This window comes from Bufo gargarizans, chromosome 3 (assembly GCF_014858855.1).
Source record: "Bufo gargarizans isolate SCDJY-AF-19 chromosome 3, ASM1485885v1, whole genome shotgun sequence".
In the NCBI taxonomy this organism is placed as follows: domain Eukaryota; kingdom Metazoa; phylum Chordata; class Amphibia; order Anura; family Bufonidae; genus Bufo; species Bufo gargarizans.
In genome coordinates this window covers 496,691,963-496,708,719 of record NC_058082.1, presented here as the reverse complement: position 1 = coordinate 496,708,719, position 16,757 = coordinate 496,691,963, and positions in this window count along the sequence as shown.

Below are 16,757 nucleotides of genomic sequence, written 5' to 3'. Positions count from 1 at the left end.
ACTGAGTTTAACTCATATGCAAATGAGCACTCGCAAGTGGCGGCCCAGGAGCGGAGTTCAGTGTGTAAGTGCCCAGGCTGCTCTGCCTTCTTTTCACTTTAATCCTCCCCAGTCTCTGCCTTTGCCCGCCCTCCAAGTCTCTTGCCTCATCGATAGGTCAAAGGCTGAGACTGGGGAGGAGTAAAGTGAAAAGGCGGCAGAGCAGCCTGGGCACCTACACACTGAACGCTGCCCCTGGGCACTTGCGAATTAAACTTAGTTTTTCCTGCTGGTGCAAGTCTAAAGAAAAGAACAAAGGTACTGTTACAATCCTGTATAGGTGTGCTAGAGAGCCATGTAAGCACTGTATACGGCCATATGGAGGTGACAGACTCCCTTTAAGGTGGGTTCACACACTGTTTTTTTCTGTACTTTTTTTTTTTTTTTTTTTTTTTTTTTTTTTTTTGCGGTAAAAACACTAGCTCCAGATGTTAGCTGAAGGTTTATAGGAAATAAGAAATATGGACACAAAAGCTTTTTATTTTTGGGGGTTCTTTTAAAAAATGCAACATGTTGTAGCTCTTGTGGTTTTTTGTTTTTCCTGATATTTTACAACGAAAAAAACGCCATTAGGAAAATGCTAGTAGACCCACACACACACAGTTTCTCCTTCCTGTTGGATCCACTTCTGTCTGTGACAAAAAAAAAAAGACACCTAAAACTGCAAGTCTTTCCATCACACCCTGTTGGCGAGGGGAATGGTAACACAGAGGTATTCATACATTTCCAAGCAGTAGAACAGAGAAACAGCCCAGTGCAGCGCTCCAGAATTATTTCATGGGGAGTACAAAATATTTTCTAAAAGGGACTTGTCAGGACTGCTGACAGATCCTCCTTAAATTTCAACAGCACTCAAGGTCTTAAGAGTTGATCAATGGACTAAAGTATGTGTATTGGTATCTTTACTTGAACAGACCAAGTCATAGCATTTGTCTACGTGTAGTTGTACAAAAGCGGTCATGAGTAGCCATGCTTCACCACTGATGTTTGACCAACAGGATTTTTTTTTTTATATACGGTTTGTGTTAGCTTTGGTATTCATTGTATATTTTGTTTAGCCTCGTGATGAGATGTTATTAAGCTTGTGAACCAAAGTCTCATACCATACACTGCCATGTCCATTGAAAGAGAACCAGGACTTCAGAACATTGCAATGCTACAGAGACATTTATTATTCAGTTCTTTGTTTTTAACTTGTTACTCATCTGTTGCTTTTTAACCGAATGTTGACACACTACAGATTGGTGGTGCCACCTTATCTTCACATTTCAGATACTGTGACTTAAAGTATATCCTTCACCTTTATACAGCGGAGGCCTCCAGATTTAGAACATCTAACTTCTTCATCATATCAATTGCTTCAGCTTTGAGACAAAAAGCAGATGTCCATAATGACGTGCGAATTAGAGAATTGCTTTTCATTCGGCATACAAAGCCGGCTTCCTTATGTGCAGGCGATAGATATGTTTAAGTAGAATGGTTACCACCATACTGTTCTTACTTCTGAATAGGTGTAAGAGAAAATGCTTTAACGCCAGTGATTGCATTTGTGCCTTTCCACCAATAAATCTGCAGTTAATACCAATGTGTCATCTCATTTACTCTGTTTGCCTCCGTATCCTGGTGGTAACTATATATCCATAGTTTTATTAAGTGTTGTGGACGTGCTTGTCTTTATATGTGAACTCTGCATGAAGGGTGATTGTAAAGCAGGATACACATTCAAGATGGAACAACACACCTATTAGAAAGGCCGGGCAATTATATACATGTGTAATAATGTCGGGAGGACAAAATACATAGTCACTAAACCAGACAGACATTGGACACCTCCACACATAGATATTTTACAAACTTAGTAATTTAATGAAGATGATATCCTAAAAAATGGCTGCAACAGAAGACTGTGGTACACAGGGCAAATATCTAAGCTAAATTTTTATTAAAGAATGATATCAAACATATAGAACAGCATAATTAAATACTAGCGTAATCAGCAGATGAGAACAGACAGTAAAGGACTGATGGAGCCAGTGGAGGGCTGAGGGGTCGGCTACAGCAAATATTCTGGCTAAAAATATCTTTAGACATTAAAGATGGAGCATTCTCCTGTAGAGGTCATAATACAACAGCCCACAGTTATTACAGGATGAACCTCCATGACAGTTGAAAAAAGACACTTACCAGGACAATCACTTCAGCACTTCATATGCACTTCCAAAGCATGAAAACCGTCACCGTATGCTTGATCATACAATATAGAAGAAAACAAGATCCAGCTTTTGCTTTACCCATAAAGGTTAGCCTGTATTCCATCTGTACCTTGCTTAAGTGTTTTTGAGCATACAGTCATAAAATGGTTGGTAACCACATGGTCATAAATGTGAAGCAAGTTAGAAGATGCTCTTGAAATAATAGCTACCCACTAAAAAGTTTAAAGGGCATCTGTCAGCAGCTTTCTACCTGGCTGACCTGTTACATGTGTGCTTGGCAGCTGAAGGCATCTATGTTGGTACCATGTTTGTATGTGCCCGTATTGCTCAGAAAAATTATTATTATTTTTTTTGCGGTGGGCAACTCTACTCACCTAGCATCGACATTTGCTGATGACTTGCTTTTATTATTGACAAACCTGCATGAGGCCCTTCCCCAAGTACTTCACCAATTTGAACCTTTTCTAATTTTAAAATTGGCTATAATAAATCTGATTTATATTGATTTTCACCCTCTTATATCAAAAAGTTCCTCCCTCTTACATTCTTATAACATCCCCTATCTCACCTGGATGGGATGCAAATATCTACAAACATGTCATGCCCTATTTACTTTATACTATGCAGATGATTCCTATTCACCTTCCAAAACATTTTTTTTCTACCCGGAGATTGTTTTTCTCCATCCTTAGGAAGCAGAGGAGAGGCGCAGGCTTCCTTTTTACCTCTTTAATGCAAGAGAAACCAGGTGGGGGCCTTGGCCTCCCTGATGTTGAAGGTTATACCATGCTATACACCTCCAAAGATGGTTAGATATTGTTTCCCGAGAAGCTTCTGTGTGGGGGAGTAAAACGAGAAGCTGCTTTCTTGAAGGATAACTTTGACATTTCTCTGGCTTCCCAAACCAGCAGATGTTGCCTCACTCTCCAACCCTTTTCTTACCCTGTCTAATCCTCGATTTTATTTCAGCCTCCCTCTCCTTTGACCCTGGCTAGTTTTCGCTCCCCACCTGGTAAATGTGGATACTTTTGGGGACAGGAGACCTCTAGAATCTCCTTTCCGCTAGTACATTGTCGGGTCTAACTCCTAATTGTACGCCTACTGTGGAACTTCTTCATGCTCTTGCCAAACCCCCCTCCGTTTCTTTATTACTTACTAATCAAATTCAGCACATTAGCAGACGTCTATTGGAACAACATTTAGTTATTAGGGAATTTCTGTGGTTTGAAAAGCTGATACTTAAAATAAATCCTCCAAGCACGGAATGTTTCTCCCACACCTTCTTTCCTCAGGTTTTGGGAGGAAGAGTTGGGGATACTTTGTACTTAGAAACTCACACAGTTTTTCTAGATGTATAGAACTTAGAGAATCATTATAAGCTCATATACAGATGGTATAGCATGCCTGAGCTATTGTACCAATTGGGACTTTGTGCTGGTTTATGAGTGTTGATGTTTGATTGCCTGATATACAGTTATGCCCCCTCTACTAACACTCCCTTTGTTTCACAAGACATTTAGTTAGAGAACTGATGGCAACACACTGAGCATGCTCGACCTAACATAGGCTCAGAACTACAGGTCGATGTCATGGTAATTTATGAGGAAACACTGGGTAGCAGAGGAAGAAAACTACTTTTATAACTACTGAACGGTAAATATGTGAAATTTACATTATATTAGGTAATTATTGATGAATTAGTCTAAAACATAAGTTATCTTTATGGTAACCGGAATACCCCTTTAATCACACATTTATTGGAAGGGGCTAAATGTCTAATTCTGCTATCGTGACTAGAGACACCTGCCTTAGGCTGCCCAAGGGGTAGAGAAGATAAACCAGATTTGTCAACTAGAGGAATAAACCAGCTGGCAGATACATACCCATGAAGCTTTTAAGCACTTTTGGGGGCCATGGCAACTGTTTACTTCAAAGAAAAGTTGAGCCCTGGGCTTTCTTTTTGGGCTATATCCCTCCTGTTTGAGGCAATTATCCTGTTCTAAATAAGTCTTAAAAGGTGACAGAGATCTATAGTCCACGCAAATGTAACCCCCTCTTTCTTTTTTACCTTTCCCCTTATTCCTGAACATTTACTGTATATCTGGGTTGCGTATTTGGCTCAGTTCATTGCATTGGAAAACTTTCCATGTGTACCTTTGCATGTTTACCATATGGACATACTGCTTGTGAAAAATTGTTAAAGGTCACCTACTTCCATGGATGCTTTAATATGGCCTTATTGTACCTAATTCTGTATATATTTAGTTTTTTTTTTCTTGTTAAATAAAATAAAAATTGATAAAAAAGAAAAATGTTTTAATATATGCAAATGAATCTCTAGAAACAACAGGGGCGTCGCTGTTGCACCTAAGATGCTAATCTCTCTGCAACTTCCGCACCCTCTCCCCTTTGACAGGTTCAGGTGTGATTATGTTTTCACTGCCTGGCCCTGTCACTCAAAGTGCAGAGGGTGCAGCAGTTACCGAGGGAGTTGAGCCTCTAGGAGTAATGACCACGCCCCTGTTGCTCCTAGAGGCTCATTTGCATATATTAAAACTTAATTGTTCCCAGTAATGCAGACACATATGAGCATGGTCCCACCACAAATGTCTTCAGCTGCCAAATTCACATGCAACAGGTCACCCACTTTCAAAGGTACAAATCTGCTGACAGATGCCCTTTAAGATGAGACATGAACTGCCTTTTTGAGCAGGAAGCAAAACCGGTATGGTCCTTATTGCCTCTAGATACAACTATTGCTGTCCTCAGGACGGCAATACAATTGAATCTAATGCATTGGAAGAGCTGAAGGACCTGTGATGACATCACAGGTCATGTGACCAAGTAAAACATGCAGTGGTTGTGAAGGACCTGTGATGTCACAGTTATGTGACCAGTGCAGGAGAGAAAGGCAGTGAAGAGGAGAAGAAGCAGTGGAGATCTCTGCTGTGAAAGGAGAGGCAGAGGAATGCTGAGAGTTGTGGTTATTTAACTGGGACTAAGTTAGGGCTGAAGAGAGAAATGTTATTTACATAAGACTGTATGTGGGAGGGAGTAATGTTATTTACATGGGACTGTATGTTGGAGGGGGTTGGGGCAGGGTGATGTTTACATGGGAAAGTATGTTGAAGGCGGCTGTGGGAGGGAGTAATGTTATTTACATGGCACTGTATGTTGGAGAGGGCTGGGGCAGGGTGATGTTATTTACATGGGACTGTATTTTGGAGGGGGCTGGGGCTGGTAATGTTATTTACATGGGGCTGTTTGTTGGAGGCAGCTGTGAGAGGGGATGATGTTGTTTACATGGGACTGTATGTTGATGTCAGCTGTGGCAGGGAGTGTTATATACGTGGGACTGTATGTTGAAGGCGGCTGGGGGAGGAAATGATGTTATTTACATGGGACTGCATGTTGAGGGGGTGATGTTTACATGGGATTGCATGTTAAGGGTGGCGATATTATTTACATGGGATTATGTTAAAGGTGGATGGGGAGGAGGTAATGTTATTTACATGGGACTGTATTTTGGAGTTGGCTGTGGATAGAGAGGGATGCTATTTACATGGGATTGTGTATATTGGAGGAGGCTGGAAAGATGGTGTGATATATACATGGGACTGTATGGTGGAAGGAGGAATATAGCTGCAGGGGGCATTATAAATACTGGGGGCACTTCAGGGTGACCATTATAACAGTAGGGGGCAGTATAAATACTAGGGCACTGTAGGGGTATTAAAAATACATGGGACATTATAGGCGTTCTCATTACTAATGGGGGCTCTATAGGAGGGACTTATAGATCTGCCTTATTTCTACTAAAAGCTCTATGGGGGCCTTATTACTACTGAAGGATTTGTAGATAGTTTTATTACCACTGGAGGAACAATAGGGTCCATATGTCTACTGGGGGCTCTGTGAGGGGTTTATTAATACTGAAGGGCTCTTCTACTAATGGAGGCACTCTTAGAGAACTGGGCCATATTCATTGGGACTTGGGCCCCGGATCTTTTGAGACCATAGCAACGCCCCAGATCAGGTTGGCAGAGTTGTGACTCCCTTAACGCCTGTCAATCAGCTGTTTTTCCATAGAAAAAGGAACCGGAACCACAGAGATCATCCATTGGGTAGCTGTTAGCGCTGGTTACTGCAGTACTTCTCCTACTGATCTGAAAGGTGGCAGCACTGCAGTAACCAGTTCCAAATCTCATCCACATGCTAGGTTAAAAAAATAAAAAATCTGTCTTGGAAATTTGACCACTACAATGATTTTAAGGGTACATTCACATAGAATGGATTTGTACGTAGCTAAGCTGCAGCATTTTACAGTCCTGACGAAGTGGATAAGATGTAAAGGAATCTCAACCACATACTACGAATAGAAATCCACAGTATAAATTGACCTGCAGTGTGGATGCCAATTTATGCTGTGGATTCCACCATGGATTTCAATCGTTGCAATTCATAGTGTGGTAACCACAGCATAAATTTGGTAGAGCTTCAAGCGACTGTACCTTTTATGCTATTATTACATAATACTTTAAAGGAGTGTTCCAAGTGTTTTATACCAATGACTTATCCTCAGGATAGGTCATCAGTATCTGATTGGTGGGGGTCTGACTCTCAGGACCCCCACTGACCAACTGTTTAAGGAGGCCATGGTACTCCAGTGAGAGCGGTGACCTCCTCAAAGCTTACCAAGCATGGCGCCGTACATTGTGACCGATGAATGTGACGTCACTGGCCTAGGGTAAGCTGCGAGAAGGCCGTGGAACTCACTGTTCATAGCAACATGTCAGGAGTTTTGATGCGAGAATGGAGTGGGAACAGCAGGGGATGGCTGTAATATACATATGGGCTCCTGCTGCAACCACAGAGAGCAAAGCCAGCGCTGATCCTAGTCAATTAACCCCATAGTGACCACATCATCTAACAGATTAGACAGGCGGAGGGGGTCCCTCTGAGCAATTGGCCCTCCCTGTGACCCGATTGCTGGGCATCAATGGTTCTATGGCAGCCGGGACCTAATAATTTTACCCGGTCTGCCATTTACATGTGCCTATTAGACCTATGCCTATTAGATAGCAAAGATGGTTGATATGGCAACCGGGGGACCTAACAATGGCGATGTACATGTCTCTATTAGGATCGAAAGTAATAAATGCAGAAATTTGTTTCTCTGAGGGAAAAAAAAATTATACTTCAGAATGCATGGGGGGGGGGGGGGTGTTAATTCAACCTATCAATATCAAACACATGGCTCTCAGGAAATGGCAACAGAGAACTACCGTATTTTTTTCAAGCGTATTTATTGTGCAAAAGTAACATATTACTGTCTTGTCCTCCTCTTGCATAATGAGCCAAACTGCGACATCTGAAGCCTGATCAACACGTTATGACGTCAATAATGATGTCACACATGACCTGAAACAATCTAGGATCGCATCGTCCCATCCAGCTAACCCTGTTGCTAAGACAACGATTGTGTTTGTAGTCAGAGTGAGCCATCTAGTGGTGGAACTCATCATTACAATTGTACGGAGTAGTAATAATATTCTCACAGAAGTGCGTGACCCCTTGATTGAACCTCCATAGACCTCTGTATGCTTCCATATGAAATCAGAAGTTTTGAATTCTGTATGCATTGCTTCCAGAGGAGACTACCCCTGTAAGCATATAGTCTAATGGAGCTTGTATGGGTCTGTAATAAAGGCGCTGAACAGGTTCTGCTGCATGAGTCCTAAAAAGAACTGTTCTTTCACACAGTCAGTGTTTGATCAGTGATTTTCATCAGTGGTTGTGAGCCAAAAACAGGGTCTGGTCATGAACCCAGAATAGGTTAAAATCTTTCCATTATTCCTTATCTCTGTGTAGGCTTCACTCCTGGTTTTGGCTCACAATCACTCATGGAAACCACTGACCAAACGCTGACCATCTGAAAAAGGCCTACGGTACTGACACACATTCAGGTTTCCTGATGCAGTTTTAGAAACTGAAACTAAGAGCAAATTCAAAAAAATAGAAGTTGTATCTGTCCTTTTATACTTTCTCTCCTTTTATGAATCACTCCTGATTTTGACTTTCAAAACGGCATCAGAAGCCTGACTGTGTGGCCATGCCCCTACATTGTCGGTGGGCAATGAGGAAGTTCAATGAATTCTCTAAACTGCAGAATAGTGCGATTACTGCATGTGGAGTTATGTTACATTAATACCGTCCTCATTCTTACCATGTATATGGATCCTATGCAGCGTGCGCTCATTTCAGATTGTATGGTTTTATGTGGGCCAAATTCTTCAGGAATGAATAAATGAATGATGAATTGCTCATGCCTTCAGATGAAAATCCTTTCCTGTGTAGAAAGTGATCCATTGTTACAAACTGGATCAACAGATGACATGTTGTGTTACCACAATGCTTTCTGTGTGGTTCATGCAAGCAACAAATGTCTGCTAGGGGAAGGTAAAGTGAAGAATCACCATCACTATTTTCCATCATTATAACTGTTGCCATCAAAGCTTTATCCATCCATCCTGATACATCAAGCATGTCGGGGAATACTTCTGCAGAAACAGTAATTCCAAAGATCTTCAGTTTCGGAATCAACTATTCTCACCTGTCAGATCATACTGTATGTCCGATACCAAGTCATGAACTGAAGTATTGGGGGGGGGGGGGGCTATATGTAAAGTAGCTATATGTGAATAGAGAAAAAGGGATAAAATAACACAAGACGGTGTAAAATCAGTGATACAAAATGAGTCATTTTTTATGTAAATGTAAACTCTGAGATTTTGTTAGAAATGGAACGACACTTAAAGGGAACCTGTCACCGGGATTTTGGGTATAGAGCTGAGGACAAGGGTTGCTAGATGGCCCCTAGCACATCCGCAATACCCAGTCCCCATAGCTCTGTGTGCTTTTATTGTGTAAAAAAAACGATTTGATACAAATGCAAATCCTTTCTCCTCTTACTTTGCTCTTTTGCCTCAAGGAGAAGAATAAGTAAAACTGAAAGAAAAGAATAAAAGGACTATGCTGTCCACTTCTATGATAGATTAGATGGATGGATACTAAAACAAAAGATATGGCAGCACTCCAAATACGGTGAAGAAGTTGTGGACTGCTTTATTCACCCCAAACTTCTTCACCTTATTTGGAGTGCTGCCATATCTTTTGTTTTAGTACATATCTCCTTAGAACCTAGGGATTGCACCCATACTGATCGACTTTGACTTGTGCTGTGGTTATTTTGTTTCTATAGATGGATGGATGGATTACATAGATAGATAGGATAGGTTAGATTAGATAGATAAATGAGACAGACTAGATAAAAAGAAGGATAGGTAAAGATTAGAAAGATAGATAGATAGATAGATAGATAGATAGAAAGGATAAAATAAGTAAGATAGACAGATAGATAGGTGGAATAGATTGATTAGATAGATCTAGTGTGACTTAGTGGGTCCAGTACTGTGAAATGAGTCACAACAGTCCTACCATTCTAATGACGTATGCCCTATTAGAGCGGAGAGCCTCTACAAAGAGAGAATTGTCACTCATTGATTTCAAAGAGTGACGTGTTATGACGCATTTGCCTTGCTTCATCACTACAGAGAAAATGTATAGGCCTTGGAAGCTTCCCCTTGGTTTTTGGTAAATTGTTTGTCCTTCCTAGACAACCCCTTTAAAGCGGACCATTCCTGGACATGTCTGTTTTAGTAAGTGCTTGCATTCTCCATGCAATAGCAATTCTGGAGCATCTATTCCTACGACTCTCTTACTCTCTTATTCCTACGATCCTTCTTTTATTCCAGCTAGAAGTTTGTAAATTAATTGCCAATTGGGCATTACCACTTTGGGGTTTGTCCCTGCATCTCCCCCCCCCCCCCCCCCCCACTAGGCAGATGAGATACTGGGACCAACACAGATGTCTTCAAGTGCACAAGTACCAGGTCAGCCGATATCATAGGTACAAATCTGATGCACTTTCTGGGAAAGACAGACAACTTTCCAAATGTAAAAGGAAGCTTTCAGGGCCTACACATCACTTTGAATAGTGTGGAATATAATGGGCTATCACCATGGTAACTTGGTTGTTAATGCTTCCATCATTGCCTTGACAAGATAGATAAAATGAGCTTGTCAGAAGACTATTCGCCATATTACAATGAAGATGGGGGCATATTGTGGAAATGACATGATGCGTAATCGTCAGATATGTAGCTATGCAGAGTTGATAGTGTATGATGATGTCTCTAAAGAGGAATGTAGTTATACAGCTGGTGCTGTCAATAAATATACCATATTCTTTCAAATGTGCTGTATAGGGAATACCCGCTACGTGAATTTTATAAACAAGTGGTTAATATGAAAGAAGAGCAAACAAAATGATTATGTTGGCTGGTTTAGAAAAATATACCTATGATGAAATTCTGAGTTATAAAAGGATCCCTATATTCAGGCCCCCTATCAATCATACCAGGGAGTGACTACAAAGAGCATCCCCCCTCTCTCATCCATACATTACATAAATAGCCCGTTAAAGTCAATGGAAACTGTGTAATATTTCATTTATCCGGAGGCAACACTATAGAAGAGCTGAGCACTTTGTGCAAGGTTCCCACACAGATTACATCTGATCACTTTGGGGTCGCTGATCAGTTTACCATCAGACGTTTCTAAGAAGAAGAGAAGACGCAATATGAACAATCCCTTGAAGATAATCAATTGTAAAATTATTTCCACCTCCTGAAATAGTTGAGATATGACATACACAAGGCTTCCTTGTGCAAAATTGTGAGCTTATTGTCACGGTCCCTCCTGTGACAGAGGTTAGAAGATCTGAGAGACTGGCTGCACGTTAGGATCTGCACGTTAGGATATCTGACAGCCTCTCTGTTTTCACTTGTTGCAGTGTTGTTGTTGGTAATGACCACACCTGTTGTCTCAGGTTAAGCTTGTGGTCATTACTGGACTCACACTTCATAACATGCTGATAATATTATCTGCCTGGAGTTGGAAGAGCTGGTGTGTGGTCCTCATCTGAGTTCCTGCTCATCCATTTTCTATTGAAGATAAGTGTACTTCCCTTTGTATTTTGATGTTCCCATTTACTCGTTGTTTACTAGGCCTCAGGGAGACATTGGTTTGTTCATCTGGGAAGGAACCAGTGGTCTCAGACCCTGTCACTACTCCTAGGGCTATTCGTGAAGAACAAGACCGGCACTTGCACTGATCAGTGCAAGTGCCAGTCTTGTTCTTCACAAATTACTCACTGGGATTCCTGCCCGCAGACACGTGCACCGCCAAACTACTCGAGCAGTGCCAACCTTTTTTGGATATACTGCTAGGGCTAGTCAGGGTTACTAGAGCCTAGGTTTACGGTGTATGAATATTCTCACCTTCAGGGTATATTCATACTGACAGGAGTCAGTCACTGAGGAAGGGGCCACGTCCCCGAAACGCGTATGGGCTATACCTTATATCGGTATGCTGGTAGAAAGTCTCCCCTGGATTTAAACCGAAGTTCCTGGAACGAATAAACCCTGGCGGCACTCGAGTTCAACGAGCGCTAAATTCGCTGACGAGACTGAATACAGAGTCAGCTGAGACCAACGAGTCGGTATTGAGAGACGGGAACCAGACAAGAGCAAGGTAACAGTGAATAAGCAAATATAACTGTGTGTGGGACGCCACATTGCGGTTTACATTGTACCCTCTAGTCTCTTCCGCTATACCGTGAATTAACCAGGAGTGGAATTCTAATATAAGACATCACCCTGACCCAATCCTTGGGTAATTTATTTGAAAGAAAGACATTGGCATTACTGCAGTTTGAAGGAGCTCTCGACTGAGGCTACTTTCACACTAGCGTTCGATCGGATCCGTTCTGAACGGATCCGATCATAATAATGCAGACGGAGGCTCCGTTCAGAACGGATCCGTCTGCATTATTTTAGCATATAACAGCTAAGTGTGAAAATAGCCTCGTACGGATCCGTCCAGACTTTCAATGTAAAGTCAATGGGGGACGGATCCGCCTGAAGATTGAGCCAAATTGTGGCATCTTCAAACGGATCCGTCCCCATTGACTTACATTGTAAGTCTGAACGGATCCGCACGCCTCCGCACGGCCAGGCGGACACCCGAACGCTGCAAGCAGCGTTCAGCTGTCCGTGCGGAGGCGAGCGGAGCGGAGGCTGAACGCCGCCAGACTGATGCAGTCTGAGCGGATCCGCTCCATTCAGACTGCATCAGGGCTGGACGGCTGCGTTCGGGTCCGCTCGTGAGCCCCTTCAAACGGAGCTCACGAGCGGACCAGCGAACGCTAGTGTGAAAGTAGCCTTACACTCGCGGTTTATTTGAATGGACTTTAACTCATTATGACCCTTGCTTCAAATTGCTGCTATTGAACGATATTATTGCTGCAGATAGTTGCTGACACTTACTATTGCCAATTGCTGCTACATTGTTGTCTGTTGCTGCTATATTATTGCTATTTATTGTTATATATTGTGCTACTGCTATTTTATGCTACTTTTTTATCTTGTTGTTTTAGCAATTGATTTTATATAATAAATATCTCACTTGTTGGCTACATATATAGAGTGCCTGGTCTATCTTTACAATTGTCTACAGGGCTAGGGCTGTAGATAATTTTTTTTCCTGGGGGGGTTCAGCTTTCTCAAATTATAAGACTTTATCTAGCAGACACACCAGGGTTTGAAAAAAATATACCAGCCACATCATTCCTAAACCAATCCTTTACCTTGAGCAATACCGATTTAGTTGTTTGACACCATATGGAAAAAACATGTTTTAAAAAGACTCGTAATTGGTACCTACCCACTCCATTCTGGAGTGACTGTCTGCGGCACGCATGACACATCACATGCTAGCTTACTCTTCTCTTTATTGTTGAGGAGACTAGAGTGTGAGAGACTAGAGAAAATACATCAAACCATGCAGCCTGCACAATAAGTGATGTGGACCAGCATGGTGGTGGCCAGGTCCCTCAATTCATAAGAGTCTGGGGGCTGGACTAAATATGTGAATTGACACTGTCTGTAGCCTGGTATCATCTTGATTTTCTTTTTTAACTATTACTTTTACTTACACTAGTGCTCCAGAGTCTCTGTCTGTCTGTCTCTCTCTCTCTCTCTCTCTCTCTCAAACGACTTCTTTTTCTTTCTTCTCTCCCTCTCTTCTAATCTTCTGAGATCTCCAGGCTCTGTGCTCTGTTATCCGCCGCCCAGGAGTAGCAGGCACGCGCAGGCAGGAAGCTGGCCGGGGTCCAGACGTATGACAGGCGGAGGCGGAGCCTGAAGGCAGCGTGCATGCCATGTGATCATCAGCGTCATCCCTGCCTGGCTGCCCTGTGTGTGTCTGTGAGTTACTTGTGCCGCCGTACCTGCCCCCTGCGCTGCCCGGCCCCGGGCTGAGGGGTCTATAGAGAGCTTTATTACCACTGGGATAACAATAGGGGGCCTTATTTCTACTAGGGACTCTGTAAGCAGTGATGGCCAGTTCGTATTGTTCGCAGCGAACTCATGCGGGCTGCCATCTTAAGTCTGGCGAGGCACAGGTAAATGCTGTCACCGGGAGCAAGCAGTTCCGAGAACAGCCGCCGGGGGCCTTTATCGGGCTGTTCTCGGAACTGACCGCATTTATTTCAGACCGGCTCACGGCGCAGGCACAGGTAAGGGCTTACCTGTGGAAAACCACAGAAATAAGATAATGATGCACTTATTAAAGTAGATGCAAGCACTATATATGGACAAAGTCCTCACTCTGATATGATAATATCTGAGACACTTAGTCAATATATTTTGATCAAAACACATCTAAGCCCGCCTACCGAACGCCAAGGTGGTCTCAGGTCAGGCGGGTCCTATGCTAAACCTACCTAAGCCGTTGGGCTTCTGTGCCTCGCCGGACTTGTGAGTTAAGATGGCAGCCCGCATATGTTTGTGGGCGAACAATGCGAACTGGCCATCACTGTCTGCAAAGACATTATTAATACTGGAGGGCTCTTCTACTAATAGAGGCACTCTTAGGGAGCACTATCACTGTTGGGGGCACTGTAGGGGGCAGTAGTACTAATTAGGTCCTAGAAGGGAATTACTATTGGTGGGACTATGAGGATCACTATTACTATGGGGGGCACTCATTTTCCTTCAGGATAGTATTTGGGGGTAGAGAAAAGTGAGGAAGCTAAGATGTCTGTGTTTCACACTCTGCAGATACGAGGCGCTGCTGAGAGTAGTTGTCCGGACTGAATGGAGAAGATGATGACAGAGAAGATCTACATCAGAGGAGACATCACCTGGGAGGCACTGGATGTGAGACGTACGTGCTGCTGTTATAGCTGTATAGCAAGTACAGTAAAATGTCTTCAGTGCTAGTGTTTGTAGGGGGAGGGGGCGATTGGTTGACTTTGAGAATTGGGCAATATTCATTGGGGCTTGGGCCCCAGATCGTTTAAGACCCTAGCAATGCCCCTGTGTCCGTGTGCCATCCGTGTTTCACTGACCCTGCACAGCTAAAAAATAATTTTCAAAGAATCTCTTCTTAATGATCCATGAAACATGGATGGCATCCGTGGCTTTCGCGGACCCATAGACTATAATGGTCGTGATGGATCCATGAACACGGACAAAATAGAGCATGCACCCGTGCTAAAGACACAGACCCACGGACCGTGGCAAAATACTGATGTGTGAATACACACATTAAAATGAATGTGGATGCGTGCTGTCCGGGGAGAACACGCACAGCACACGTCTGTGAAACACTGATGTGTGAATGAGGCTTAAGTCAGTGGGACTGCCCCACAGGAGTACAAGTGAATCCTCTGGTGGGCCCCTGGTCTTCCACCCACTGCTCAAGTGGCACATAACACAGTAGACTGAGTGCACTACATATAGGGGCACACTTATTAGGACCTTCATTTTAGACACCGGCCTGAATAAAGGCCTTGCACTGGCGGTGGATCCGCCAAAGCTATGAAGAGGCGCAGCCTTTCCATAACTTTGGCGCATCCAGCACCAGTTCTAAATGTAAGACAGCTTCCTCGCTGTCTTACATTTAGACCAATTCCTACGCCTAAAAGAGGTGTAGAAAATGATGAATGAGACAGGCCTGCCGTCCTGTCCCCTTCCCAACCCGCGATTTTAGACCTGGCGCGAGCGGGGAAAAATTGCAGATAGCGGCTCAAATAACCGTTGCACCATCTGCACGTGAAATTTGCCTGATTTAGGTGTTTTTCAGATTAGTAAGTGACCCCATAGTGTGTTATGTGTGGACAGGAAGTCAGTTCATCTGTTCATTCCTGCGAGAAACTCAATGGCAGTCTCACAGGATTGAATAGAGAAACTGACTTCCTGTCCACACCATATTTCTGTAATATCGGACGCACCTCCAGAAAAATGAAAATGCGCGTTTCAGAGCATTTTTTATATATTTCTTTTAAAAAAAAACAAGCTAATTCTTCTGGTGCTACCAAACACGTCATAGAACCACATTAATGCAACATCTCAAGCTTTTATTTTTATGGCATCTCCCCTATTGTGCCTGGTTTGTTCCTGCGGACAGATTTCCTTTAAAAAGCTGTCCATAAAGAGGATGGCCTTGGATGTACATTTCCCACATTTTCTGACATTTTTGATCATAAAATATAACAAGACCTTGTATAAACAGACTAGCTGCATGGCCTACTGGGCACTTTCCCATGAGAGGATGAGTAAATCTGGGATATTTAAGGATACCGTGAGGTTATTTAAAGCTGGTCTCAGATACTTCACTATTCTGCTCCAACATAGACGTCTATTTATACTGCCTTCAACAAACAGCTGGATGCCAAAGTATTTTACACGAGCTATCCAGCAAGAAAAGGCGTAGTTATGAAGAGTAATAATGAGGAGCATAGTATGAGGAGGGATTAACAGTTGTCAGATTTGGCATATAGCGCTGCATGCACAAAGCAACCTGACGGAGCTCGTTATCAGTCAGAGGTATCCGCTCAGAGCTGGTGATATCTTCCCGTGACACTCAATCTTGGTTTCCATTATAAAATAAGTTACTTTTGGCTGCATCCTCCGTGGACAAATTGCAACAGTTTGCATTTTTCCACTAGTCACTCCAGTTTTAAAATGTAGGTGGGATGGTGGACATGGTTAGCCTGTCGAGCTGAGGTAAGACGAACTTATCAACTGAGACTTTTTTTTAAAAAGTGAAGTCTTCATGGAGTACTTCTGGTAAGTCTCCACTCAGTACTGGTCTCTCTAAGGAGAGCCAGTACCTTGTCTAAGCTGCTTCCAAGGTATTATGCCCAGCAAGCCAGAATCTTACTCTGTACCGGTGAGGGGCAAGCACCACAAAACATCTGTCTTCGGATGGATATCTGGCCTGGCTATATTCCCTTGTCAGACCCCAAGACTTGTTAAAAAGTGGTATTGGCGAGATGGTTCTCTTTTCTCAGAAAATACTTCTTTGCATATTGTTTGG